The 11547-nt window shown below is 35.5% G+C and overlaps 1 protein-coding gene across 4 annotated transcripts in view; it reads right to left on the reverse strand.

The window, feature by feature from the left end:
* The window catches only part of LOC145268215 (steroid hormone receptor ERR2-like), a 274707-nt gene extending 272263 nt beyond the window's left edge, over positions 1 to 2444 (reverse strand). For 2 of the 4 annotated variants that reach the window (XM_080123515.1, XM_080123513.1), the window contains exon 1: positions 2319 to 2443. The gene's annotated coding sequence lies outside the window, so the exon portion shown is untranslated. Of the gene's footprint in view, positions 1 to 2318 lie in introns of all 4 variants that reach the window. The other 2 variants (XM_080123514.1, XM_080123516.1) reach the window with 2 other exon arrangements.
* Positions 2445 to 11547: the final 9103 nt, after the last annotated feature.

Consider the following 11547-nt stretch of genomic DNA (forward strand, 5'->3'; position numbering starts at 1 on the left):
TTCCTATCATCAAATTCTAAAAAAAATAAAAATAAATAAATAAAATTTTTTCGCCTCGAATAAAATATACCGAAAGACACTTTCTTGTTGGGTTAAAAGTTGAGTAACTGTCCTGTCCTGGTTCAAAGGAGGAGACATTCTCCTGGACTTAAATAATTACGTTGGGGGGGGGGGGGGATCCACAGTGACCTTTTTGGTGGGAAGGGTTGGGGGGGGGGCTAGATTTTGCTCCCAAATCAAAAACTGACATTGCGTCTGACTTTGCTCTCATGGGGAGGCAAGCAAATAGGGACTACATCCGATCCAAGGAGCCTTTCCACATTAAAAACCGACCTTGTAAAGAGGCAAACAAAAACGGACCTTTGATCTAAGCTGGTATATACCAACTTAATAAACATAAAACTATGTACAAATAGTTTGCTAATACAAAAAAGAAAAAAAAGAAAGATTATGTAATAAAATCGTGTATTACAATCGATTATATGAACAATACCTATCATTACTTAAGTGGAGTATTTCTCCTTGCTTTCGATTAATGACATTTCTTTATAACATTTACTTGTTATATCATTAGATTTAATAAAAAAATAATTTTAATTGTACAAATTATTTAAAAAGAAAAATCAGTGTTGACTGTTGATGTAAACATGTTAGAATCTAACGTGTTATACATGTTAAGAATTTTTATCAGAATCAACACGTGAGAATGTGAAACGTCCGCCAAAGAGAAATTATTTAATTTTCTTTTTTAAATCTGATAGTCTTCTATTAAATAAGAATTTTTTTAAAGAAGGGCATGTTTTACACGTGTTCATGTATGTATACATTTTTTTATGTGTTATGTAAGTACGCCACAGGAATTTCAAATACAAATAATGCGTGTGTATTTCTATTCTTATCGTGATTATTTTATTCACAAAAAGCAGATGTAACCTCCTCTTTTCAAACCCAATTAAAAAAAAAAAATGTGCTTGAAGAAATGTCAGATATTACATCGGCCGAAACGTTGTAGATGTAACAACCAAGATGAGCATAGTGTTACGATTCGTCGAGTTTCCTTAGTCTTCAAAAAATTCAGAAGCAAACTATTTTTTATTGAAGAAAAATATCTTTGTATTATTACAGAAAACAATATTGTTTAATATTTTTAACAGTTTGCGTTTTTCTAGTAGTGTGTTGGTTGTGGTGTAAGGTTCTGTGATTTAAAATTTTTGTGTGGGTGTGCTCTCCGTCTAAAGGCATTTTCAGTTTACGGAACATGAACTATGCAGTCATTGTAAAAGTGCGGGTTATTTATATAAATGCAGCATGTTGAAATTGGATATAAGATTGTGGCATTAAGAGTATATTTTATTTATGTAATAAGGTAATAAAGCTTACTAAATTGTCAATAATATACATCGTTCATATTATACACGTGTTGAAAGGGACAAAATATTTTTCAGTCGTTCAGAATTTTATCAGAATCAACACGTGAGAAAACTGGAGTTCGTTAAAGAGAAACTATTTAATTCTCTTTTTAAATCTAATATTTTCCCTTTATTTCAAGTTAGTATAAGATTTCAAAAAAGATTTGAAAAAAGTGATTTTAAAATTAAATCAATCGGTGTTAAAGGAGAGAAAGATTAAAATACGAGATTAAAGAGAGGGGGTGTTTTGGACGTGGGTATTTAACAGTAAGTTATTAACAGAAATAATTTGACAATCCTAAATATTTATATTTTTGTATTTTACAGAAAAGTATGAACTGGAAACGAGTGAGGTAAGATTAATAACAAAATCTAAAACCTGTATAGGTAACTGTTAGTAAAAAGTCATGTGGGGAAAGAAGAGGGGTAGCGAAGGTAGTCTATTTTTGTATTATTTTTGATTTTCTTTTTCTTTTTTCAAGTTTTTAACGTAATTAGTTGGTTAGATTTCTTCGAGTAAAATAACCACGGTTAACACACAAACAAAAAAGAAAACAGGAGATTATATGTGTGTGTAATATATATATATATATATATATACACACACACACACGCACGCTCAAAAATAACAGAAATGATTTTATAAATTGAAAGTATAACATATATATACATGTTACATAAACGATCACTTAATAATAAGTTTTAATAAATGTATTGACAGAATTCTTAAGAAATAAATAATTTACCTTCAGGTAACCCTACGAGTAGGGGAAAAAGGAGACATTTATAACAGAAAAAAAAGGTAAAAATCAAATATATTTAAAAGAAAAAGTTATTTTTCATTAGAATGATCACATTATTTAAACATTACTGCATCCAAATATAAATAATTCAACTAAAAAAACTTACCGTCGATTATTTAAAATCGTGTTTTTTGTATTCGGGGGGGCTTGCACTCGAAATTCACCAACTTACATCCCAACTAAGAGTTGCACACGACCCTTCGCACTAGTCTGCGCATGCTTTTGAACGTTCGATATATTAGCCAGTGAAATAAGAATTCTATAACGGAATAGGGATAGTGAAAGTACATAGTTCGTTATTTTCCGTAATTCTTCGTTACTAGTTCAACTGTGCACGTTCAAGATCGTCACTGACGTCACAGATTGGTGTGGGTTTCACCTTCTGCACGTTCAATATCAAAGCCAGTTATATGAGTAGAATTTTGGCGAAGTCAATGTGAATGATTAAATAAATAATGTAAAAATAGGTCATCGGTAGTTTTCGGTAAAATTCTGAACTGCTACTTAATTGAACGTTTGAATTCGGTCATTGACGTCAGAGAAGAAAAAGAAGTTCCTACATAGATTATATATATATGCACGCATGTGCACACATTTCTAGTGCATGCGTATGTAGTTGTGTGTTAGCAACTAGTTAACTTACCTACGCATCGACTCTTTACACAGCATTGTGATAATGATTTCGATCCTCCTAAGTGTCTAAGGCTTAGCCAATTCCATCAGATTTAGTTCTAAGTAATTCTTACAAACTCAAGCAGTCGACTCGAACGCTGGTTCTATTCGATAAAACCAAATAATTGTCGTTTTAAAAGAAGGTCTGCAAACGATAAATGGCTAGTGGAACCGAACCGGTTATAATTGCGTTAATATTCAAATTATCTTATTAAATACTTGATAATTAAATATTGATAATTCAATTATTATTTTAGTCACGTAAATTATTTTAAGAAATGAGTTTCCGCATGTTTCGGGCGGCAGCAAAAATTAATAATAATAAGTTACAGAGTTTCATTGTACACGTGAAACGGCGCAGAAAAAAAAAAAAAAAAAAAAAAAACTCAACCGGAAAAAATATAGTCGCCATCTTATAAAAGCAAGTTTAGTGGTAATAGCTGAAGTTAGTTCATAATAATCTTTCAGTTAATGCTTTTTAGGAAATTATTAAACCGGCGTTACTGTTCTTCCTTAGCCAGCCTCTTTCTCGACTTTATAAAAATGGCGACTATATTTTTTAAGCTTAAATTTCATTTCGGCGTTTCACGTGCATGATGAAACATATTATAACCTAGTGTTTTTAATGTCTTTATTTTTTAATGAGACATGATTTAAGTAAGTTGTTTACTAAGACATGTTTTGAGAGTAATTCACGAACTTAAACTACCGACACCCATTTTACTAAATAATTTACATGACTAAAATAATAATTAGCTAGTCATTTCATATATTTCATTTTATTTCTTCTTCTTTTTCTTCTTCTTCTTCTTCTTCTTCTTCTTCTTCTTCTTCTTCTTCTTCTCTAGTACTACTACTACTACTATTACTACTAAGAGATTTCACCACTAGGAATTCTCTTTGAGAACAACTTGTGGTGTTTCCTGGAGTCTGGGTAACAACAAATCTCTCCAGAATTCCATACTCACCACCTCTTTCGATAATCTTTACAAATTAGTTTGCATTACCACAATAGCCATTTACCATTGATTTCTCGTTAGTAGCGACCATTGATCTTCACTGAAATGTGGGTGGCAATAAGTCTTCCCAAATTCCCAGTCCTCTTCGCACTCATCCAGTGGCAGTTTGGCTAGTGCTTTTTCTCCTCTGTCTTTCCATCCTCTTTAACCCTCCTCGATTATTTGATTAGTGCCAGTTTATGGCAACACTACAATGAGGGGAGGACACGGAAAGTGGGGCGCAGCCGGAAATTAACTTACAATTATACAGTTTCAGTTTCATGATTTCATGTTGTGCTTCTTTGTGGTTTACATCTGGAGCAGTTTCTATATGTCTGCCTTACACCTGTGGCTCGTGTGTATTAGTCTCCACACTCAAGGGGTTTCCTTAATATCTCGGTTGTTTTCATTATTGTTATCTGTTGCATCTTTTTAGCCATCACTCTTCTTCCAATCTCTCCCATTCTTTTTCCAAAGTGTTCCTAGTGCTCCTGCTATTATTAATGGTGTTATCTTGACTTTCTCCATCTTCCATATATCTTTGAACTGACCAGTTCAATGTATTTGCTTCACTTCATTGTCTCTTTGATCTTCACTCTGTGGTCTGTTGGAACAGCAAAACCTACCATTTGTCAAGACTTTTCCTTCTTGTTAACTATTATGACATCTGGTCTTCTTATTTGGATGTTTATGTATCCATGTCCCATAAGATTTTGTGACTTCCGTTTTCAAGCACTGCTGTCGGTTTGTGCTTGTACCATTTGTCTATGTGTTCAAGATGCAGTTGTCTGCATAATTCCCAGTGTATTGCCTTCCCTGCTTAATCATGTCTATTTTATATTCATTTTTACCTAGTTTACTGCATTTGCATGTGGTTTATTATTTTGTCTCTTTATCCACTGAGTTTACATTTGCTGTTGTCTTGTGGCTTGTCGATCCTTGCTTTGATGTGGTTGGTTCTCATTGCATTTTGTGTAGTTGTTATCAAGGATTCAGTTTCTATGTTTAGGTTTCCTTTTTGTAGCTATGTGTTTTCGTTAGTCTCATGTTTTGTCATCCTTAGGAATCGTCTGCGTACCTGATTCTCTTCCAGTTTTTCTTTTCTTGCCTTATTCCCTTTCTTTCTTTTTTCTGTTTTGTTCATTTTTTCTTGCCTTATTCCCTTTCTTTCTTTTTTCTGTTTTGTTCATTTTTTCTTGCCTTATTCCCTTTCTTTCTTTTTTCTGTTTTGTTCATTTTTTCTTGCCTTATTCCCTTTCTTTCTTTTTTCTGTTTTGTTCATTTCTTCTTGCCTTATTCCCTTTCTTTCTTTTTTCTGTTTTGTTCATTTTTTCTTGCCTTATTCCCTTTCTTTCTTTTTTCTGTTTTGTTCATTTTTTCTTGCCTTATTCCCTTTCTTTCTTTTTTCTGTTTTGTTCATTTTTTCTTGCCTTATTCCCTTTCTTTCTTTTTTCTGTTTTGTTCATTTTTTCTTGCCTTATTCCCTTTCTTTCTTTTTTCTGTTTTGTTCATTTTTTCAGTGCTTCTTGTTGTGGAAATTATGCTTTCGGCATTTTGTATTTTTGTGATTCTTTTTTGTGTCATTAACACAGTCTTCTATACAAACCAGTTCTCTTTCTCCATCTTTCCTTTTCACATAGAGTCGGTTAGCATCATCCTTGGGGTGTAGTATATTCTGGGTAGTCATGAGTTTCTTGATCTTCTGATCAAGATTCCTCTGTTCTTCTTAGGTCCACCCTATAAACTGTCCAAAGTATCTTACTGGTGACTGCCCATGTATTGAGTTTCTACTATATAAAATCACTGCTCTTTTATTAGGTTTCTACTATATAGTTTAGTTTCTAGGAGTTTTCTGGGGGCATTCTTTTCTAATTTTTTTTTTTCTTCATTTCTGTTATTTTGATCGTATTTGCTTCTAGGATTCCCAAATATTTGTAGCTGTCATGTTCGTCTTGTGCTCTCATCTCCATCTCCATTTGGTTGGATAGTTACTTTCTGTTGCTTCTATTTTTCCCCTCCCCATCATCAGCAGTGCATACTTGTCCATATTGAACTCCATTCAGATATCCTGGCTGAACATTCTGGTTATGTTTATTAGGATCTCTAGTCCCTTCTTGGTTCTTGCAAACAGTTTTTCAAGTTGCCAAGTAAATAAGGTGGTTCATTCTATTATCTGTATTAGTGAAATTGTATCCAGCTTGGCACTTTCTTAGTTTATTGTTAATTATCATGGCTATGATTAATAGTCGTGTTAATAGGGAATCACTTTGGAAAATATCTCTTTGTAGTTTTATTTCAGTTATGTATTGCCCATCAACTTTTAAATAAAATAAAATGAAATGACAGCTCAAGCAAAAGTTACGTTTAAACCAAACTCAAAGAAAACCAACCTGCCTCCTTCCTTGAGGCTTGCATTTACTAATATCCGCGGGCTTAGAACTAACTTAGATGATGTTGTCATTTCTCCTTGTAAACACCCCGGATATCTTAGCATTAAGTGAAACTAACCTTCACTCCTCCATTCCCTCTAACCACTTTAACATGCCTGGTTATCTCCCACTCTACCATAAGGACTCGGACAGACATATGCACGGACTTGGAGTCTATATTCGTAACACCCTCCCCCTGACTAGAGAAATAAAACTAGAATCAGAGGACCAGGCCTTTATGTGCTTCAGACTAAATATGCAACACAATATTAGCTACTTGTATTTTCTCTACCGCTCTCCCTCAAACCAAGACTGTACCCTAATAAACAAAGTCTCAGACAGCATAGATATAGCACTTTCCCTCGATACTAGCGCACAAATACATGTATTTGGTGACTTCAATGTCCACCACAGTAACTGGCTAGGATTCTCTAATCACACAGACGTAGCTGGTAGTACAACACATAGCTTCTCTATATCCCATTCCCTATCTCAGTTGGTTACATTTCCGACACGTTTCCCAGACCAGCAAGATCAACATGCCTCACTTCTAGATCTCTTTCTGACAACGGTTCCCAATGACTGTACAACAAATGCCCACAGCCCACTCGGGAATGCTGATCACGCTGTGATAATAGTAGAAATCAGCCTAAATTCTCGCCCTAAAACTGAAGACCCACTACTCAAAACAACGAGGTATTACAAAAAGGCTGATTGGGAAGCCATCAGGGAGCTCATCAGAGATGCCCCATGGCAAAATATCTTTACTCTTCCAGCGGAACAGTGTGCAAATGAGACCACTGAATGATTCAAAACTGCTATTGCAGCACATGTTCCCGCACGGAAATTCTATAGCAAGCCCCACTCTCCCCAATGGTTTACTTCTGCTTGTGCAGCTGCCATTTGTCAAAGGCAGCATGCGTTCTGCAGATTCAACCGACATAAGTCCAGCTCAAATAAACAGAAGTTTATAGAAGCTAGAAATAATTGTAAGAGAGTGATAGACACAGCTAAGACAGATTACTCTGAAACCACCAGAAAACGCATCGAAGCACAGAAATTAGGAACCCGGGATTTTTGGAAAATCTACAACAGCGTAGTAAATAATGGACAGTCAACTATTCCCCCACTATCAAACAATCATGAGGTTGCTTGCACGGCAACTGACAAGGCTAATCTGCTTGCCAGTCGGTTTGCCTCACACTCCACACTGAACTCGGTACACCACTCACTCCCTGATTTTCCTCTGCGAACAGACGCCACACTAGACGATTTGAAAATCACCCTTTCTCAGGTACATGCTATTATAAAAACCTAGACACCTCAAAAGCATGTGGACCAGATCTCATCCTGGCTGTGCTATTAAAAAAATGCTCTGCCAAGGTTGCTCCAGTTCTGTCCAAACTTTACAATAAATGCCTTAACGAATCTTGTTTTCTCAACTGCTGGAAAACCGCCTCTGTGGTACCAGTCTTCAAGAATTCTGGTGAAAGAACTGACCCACTAAATTATTGCCCCATTAGCCTCCTTCCGCTTTTTGCCAAAATATTTGAGTCCTTAGTTAATCAAGCCCTAGTCCAGCACCTAACAGCTGCTAAACTCCTGACTGACAAACAATATGGATTCAGGCAAGCCGGTTCAAGAGCAGATATCTTAACTGTAGTTTCTGAATGTATATACCGTTCATTGGATAAAACAGTGGAGGGTAGAGCAGTGGCCCTTGACATATCTAAGGCTTTTGACAGGGTATGGCACGATGGTCTTCTAAGAAAAATTAGATCATATGGAATCACTGGAAGAATTCATAATGTAATTAAATCCTTCTTAAGTAATAGAAAAATCAAAGTTGTCCTCGACGGTCGTACATCCAAACAATATGACATAAATGCGGGAGTACCTCAGGGGTCTATCCTTGGACCTCTATTATTCTTGATATTCATAAATGACCTCCCTGATAAAATTGTTTCGGAGATGAGTATATTTGCCGATGACACCACTCTCTATAACAGATATGAGGGGAAAACAAATGAACACATATCCAAGGAAATGGCAGAAACACTAGAGGATGGCCTCCAATCTGTAGTGGAATGGGGACAAAAATGGTTGGTCACATTCAATGCTGCTAAGACTAAGCTTGTTTCCTTCAATAACTACAAGAAACCTTCTCTACCACCAATAGCAATGGCCAAGAACACATTGCCTAAAAGTACTTCTTTTAAACTCCTCAGCCTAACGTTTACAGGGAATATGAACTGGAATAGATACATTGAGAGCATTGCCAAGGCTGCTGCAAGGAAGGTTGGCTCCCTCTACCGTGCTAGAAAACTACTTACGTCTGACAGTATCCTATACCTCTATAAGGCCACCATTCGCCCATGTATGGAGTACTGTTGTCACATCTGGGCTAGTGCATCTGCTGCTTGTCTCTCGCTCCTGGACAGGGTTCAAAAGAGAGTTGCCAACCTGATAGGTCCTGAACTGTCATCTAGGCTTCAGCCTCTGTCCCATCGACGAGATGTTGCATCCTTCTGCCTGTTCTACAAATACTTTAATGGTGAATGCTCTGACGAACTGCAAACACTTGTAACTCCCCAACGTAACTACCCCCGACAAACCCGACAAGCTAGTAAGTCTCATCCCTTTACAGTAGAGATCCCTAGGTGCAAGAAAGCCTTTTACTCCAATAGTTTCTTTCCCAGAACTGCGGGTCTTTGGAACTCCCTTCCGGGATTCTGCTTTCCCAACTGCAATGATATGCAGAAGTTCAAGTGTAATGTTAACAAACATCTTTCTACTCATCTCCCTTCATAATGACCCCGCTAATTAAGTCCCTAATAGTAGCCCCCTGCTTCAAAGTGGCACTGTGCCTTGTTTGGGGTGAAAATTGAATAAAAAATTTAAAAAAAAAACAAAAAACAGTCAGTTCAGGTCTTCATGTTTTCATTGAATTTTCAATCAAATTAACATCTTGCCTGGTATTTTATACATTCTCAGGCATTCTATTATTCTTGCTTGTGGGATCCTGTCATACACTTCATTGTAGTTGATCCATGCTATGGTTATGTTCTTTTTTTTTCTACTTTTTACCTCTTTCAGAATCCTTTGTTTTTTTTTCTCTTCCTTAGGTGGTAGTCCACGATCATTAAAGAAGCGGTGAATTTGTTCTCTTGGTTGTACTATTAGTAGTTTTCACATAGCTGGTAGGCATGTTATAGGTCTGTAGTTGCTTTGTCCAGTTTCCTTTCCCATGTCCTTTTGTATCAGTGTGGTTCTACCTTTGGTTATCCATTTTGGCATATCTGCTCCATGGGTACATCTCTTATCATCATCATCATCATAATCATCATCATCATCAGTAACAGCAGCATATTTAAAATTCTAATTCAACAAAGTGAAAAAATGATTCAATCAGCTAGCTAAGAAGTTAATTTAAATTAATTTATCTTAGTTCTTTTTACTAATAAAGTATAAAATAATTGTAAAGATTTTTATCCCTTTAAGTAATTACAGATTTCTTTTTGTCTGTGTTTTAATTCTTTTATATTTCTGTGTTTTAATGTTTTACTTTGTTTTCTAACAATTATGTTACTGCTTTTCTCTTTCATTGTTTACATCCAGACCAAAATGTAAGTTGTCATGCATAAGTATTTTTACAATACTCACTGGTGAAACTTTATTATATTTGCATAGAAGATCATAGCACTCCTTATTATTTATGGGATACAATTCAGCCACTTTGAATCCACTTTAATAAATGATGTCCCTCCCGCATCTGGCTCCGATATACACTTGTTGACTTGTCTGGTTTTATTAATTTTTTTGTCTTTTCAGCAACATTTTGCTAATCATTTAATTCATTGTCGCAGAATGTCTTCTCTTTCAAATCCAATTTCTGCTTCAAGTGATTCTTCTTAATTCCTATAATATTATTTCCTGAAAGAATACCCCCAGAGCATGTTCAATAGATTCTCCATGTTTATCTACAGGGAATTTCTCAAAAGACTAAATCTGTGCTCAGTTTAGCAGCGGAAAATATAAAGATATCTGATTCTTGCATACAGCATCATCAACAGGAATTTGATAAGTTTTTCATCCCAATACCTAGTTGTGATCTCCATGGATACTTATAGAATGTGTACCATTGTCACTTTTGTCTCAATAGAAGAAAGGCAGCATTCTTTGTCTGTGTTTCTGCATAAATGATAAGATTTTAGAACCTTTCGACAAGAATGTGTTATTTCACCAACATTTTTCATTTTGATATTGACTGGATCATTTTGTATTCCTTGTTGTATTCTAGTGTTGGGAAAACATTTGTTGATGTCAGCTAGTCGTAAACTTTGGCAGGTTTAGATGAAACTAGACAAATCAAGATGAAACCAGACAAAAATACTTACTGTCAGCCTTGACTTAACAGACAAAACATCCATTGTCCCCAATGGCAATGTTCTTAGAAGAGGTTGAAAATTTCAAATATCTTGGTGCCACCATTACAACCATGGGTGAAAGCGGAGCTGACATCAAAGCATAGATTAACCTTGAATGCCATTATAACATGAGTGGGTCGTGATAATCCTGGTATGCCACTCAAACAAGCAACACTTATAACATGAAGCCTCACTTGCATCATGTAACTGTTCCAACATGTCAATCATAAGAGTCCCAGTGTCTTTGAGACTCTATACTGTAAAAATACAATAGGATCATTGTACATACAACTTCTTCACTTAACCAATTGCTGTGTCATCATTCATGGTAAGTCTTCACCAAATAGGTTGATGTGCTGCTATTGGTGAGAGGATAAAGAAAGGCAAAACAAAATGAAAGTGACATTCACTCACTCAGCGATGAATGTAAAATAGATGACATGAAGTCGTTATTGTGGTTTTTCAAACATATACATTTAAAATCAATGTCAGTTGCACAGCCCAGGTTGGTAAAACAAAACAACAATTAATAACAAAGAGAAAACAAATAGTTAATTAAAAAAAGCAGAATTGTTAAAATGTTTTGACTCCTAATGGCGTATGACTCCAATGATTCCGTTGATCGTTTTTATAACACAATAACTTGTGCTATAAAAACGATCAACCAATCAGAAGCTTCCAAAGTTACTATAAAAATTGTCGAGTTTTGGATTCAATCAGTCCACCGTCGTCTCTGTCACGAACCTGCATTTTAATTTTTCACTGCCATCTTTGTTCACCATAATATCTCAACACTTAACATATGTACC

This window comes from Euprymna scolopes, chromosome 43 (genome assembly GCF_053919585.1).
Source record: "Euprymna scolopes isolate OS-2025 chromosome 43, ASM5391958v1, whole genome shotgun sequence".
NCBI lineage: Eukaryota > Metazoa > Mollusca > Cephalopoda > Sepiida > Sepiolidae > Euprymna > Euprymna scolopes.